Genomic DNA, 2,613 nt, shown 5'->3' with positions numbered 1-2,613 from the left:
AGTGTGGCGATTCCTCAGGGATCTAGAACTAGAAATACCATTTGACCCAGCCATCCCATTACTGGGTAGATACCCAAAGGATTATAAAACATGCTGCTATAAAGACACATGCACACGTATGTTTATTGTGGCACTATTCACAATACCAAAGACTTGGAACCAACCCAAATTTCTGACAATGATAGACTGGATTAAGAAAATGTGGCACATATACACCATGGAATACTATGTAGCCATAGAAAATGATGAGTTCATGTCCTTTGTAGGGACATGGATGAAGCTGGAAACCATCATTCTCAGCAAACTATCGCAAGGACAAAAACCAAACACCGCATGTTCTCACTCATAGGTGGAAATTGAACAATGAGAACACATGGACACAGGAAGGGGAACATCACACACCGGGGCCTGTAGTGGGGTGGGGGGAGGGGGGAGGGATAGCATTAGGAGATATACCTAATGCTAAATGACGAGTTAATGAGTGCAGCACACCAACATGGCACATGTATATATATGTAAGAAACCTGCACATTGTGCACATGTACCCTAAAACTTAAAGTATAATAATAAAATAAATAAATAAATAAATCTGCAGCAAAAAGGCCATCCTCCCTACATTTTCTTTTCTACCCCTATGTGATGCTTAAAATAAACCTTATTTCTGGAGATGAGGCTAATTCCCAAAACTAGATGCAGGAAGAAACCTTAGCGACGCCTGTTCCAAAGTTCCAAATCCCTCAGGCTGGGAGAATAAAGAAGTAGGGAGGAGAGAGGAGTGGGCCTTATGGAGGAGTTTCTGAAACTAATATTCTTTGCAGCTTGGCTTCTGAGTATAATCTAAAAAGGTGGTGTTGGATCCAATATCTTGACCAGGCTTAGAGGTTCATAGTCACATCTATGGCAACAATGAACAGACTTATGAACAGGTCGGTAAAGGACTCCAGTGTGTCTTGGCCTAGAGGCTCAGCATAGGCAATAGGGGGCATGGCAGGGCAGAATTGGCAGTAGACGGTTGGCTTATTAGAGATTGCAGAGAGGGAAATGCAGTAATATATCGGTCAAGATGTGATGGGGTATAAGAATGTATCATCCCAAAGACTCCCTAAAATCTTTAGAACTTGGCTTCTGAATAATCTCTTTTGCAAATTCCTAGAAGAGGGAAAATCCTAGGTCTCCTTTTTCATTCCCTAGCAGAGAGATCTAGTGAGGAAAAAATCAAGTTGAAAATCCACGGGAATAGAGAATGATATCTCTGGTGTAGTTCCAGACTCTGGTTTGGATTATCTGTTTCCTTTGTTGCTCTCTTCAGGCTCCATAAACCAGCTTCCTCTTTGCCTCTATGTGTTCTACCAAGTATTTACTCCCAAAAAAGATGAAATTAGAGTGAGGATGGGGGACACTGTAATGACAAGGGTCATTACTAACAGAAAGAAAAACTTGCCAAATACATTAGTCTCAGATTGAGTAAAGCAAACTTTGACATGAGGCACAATGCTTTAAATTGCTGCATATTACCAGAAATGAGCCTAGTATCCACCAGAAAATGTATGCAAATCCTTATAAACCAAAGTCAGAGACAGCTTGTTGGTTCACTTCATTCCGTGCTGAGCTATCAGCACTGCAGATTTTGAAGATCTCAACCACACTCAGATAGAGAATGATAGTGGATCCAGTGTTGCTGTTGGGTGATGGGGGTGGATAAGGAAAAGTGTTTACTATTTTCACCAGCAGGGGAAACTACCCAGATGAAAATGATACTGGATGCTTTGGGCAAAAAGCCATTCAGAGCCATAATCAACTACGACGATGGTCAGGAATTTAGTTTATTTGTAGGTCGGATGATCAGTCTATGGCTTTGGAAAATTGGGAACATTAGTTGTTGAGCCTTATAATGAGAATGTGATGATTAAATCAGGTCTACTGGATACTATGAATCAGAATAGATAACATTGTTAGATATAATTACCTAGTCAGAGAGCAGAGATGAAGTCAGGAAAGCAAAAGATAAGAAATAACAGAAGTCTTCCGGTGGCAGAGTGGCAGCTTAGCCTGCTGGGGCAAAATGGAGCTCAAGGCCATGAGCAGATACAACAGCCCAGTTAACCCGGCTGTCTTCTCCCATCTGATTGTAGTGCTTTCGGCCATCAGCATGTTCTTCACCACCTGGTTCTTTGTTTACGAGGTCACCTCTACCAAGTACACTTGTGATATCTATAAAGAGTATCTCCTTGGTGGCCTCACTCTTCATGGGCTTTGAAGTCCTCTTCCTGCTGCTCTGGGTTGGCATCTACGTGTGAGTGCCCAAGAGTAACAACCAGGCGGCTTCACTGAATCCCTGCTTTTGTAAATTAATTTTTTTTCTATTGCTGGAAGTGTCCCGCCTGTTGCTCATAATAAAGGCAGATGTATGGCATAAAAAAAAAAAAGAAAGAAAGAAATAATAGAAGTTAGGCAGGGATTGCGGCATGAAGGTTGAAAACCAGAAGGAAAAGGAGCCCAAGGAAATGCAAATGTTGTAAAATGTGCTAAGTAGATGTCTGGGCGGCATTCCTCCATCAGAAAAAGCTTAAGGGAAGAAAGAGACCCTGAGTGTCTTGAAAACTCAAAGTTTTA

General features: G+C 41.6%; 1 pseudogene; it reads left to right on the top strand.

Moving 5' to 3' along the window:
- Window positions 1–2,062: 2,062 nt before the first annotated feature.
- Window positions 2,063–2,297, top strand: LOC112135402 (transmembrane protein 258-like; annotated as a pseudogene).
- The last annotated feature ends 316 nt before the right edge of the window (window positions 2,298–2,613 follow it).

This window comes from Pongo abelii, chromosome 9 (genome assembly GCF_028885655.2).
Source record: "Pongo abelii isolate AG06213 chromosome 9, NHGRI_mPonAbe1-v2.0_pri, whole genome shotgun sequence".
Classification (NCBI taxonomy): domain Eukaryota; kingdom Metazoa; phylum Chordata; class Mammalia; order Primates; family Hominidae; genus Pongo; species Pongo abelii.
Note: the sequence above shows the minus strand (reverse complement) of the source record. Positions and strands in the feature narration are given on the sequence as shown.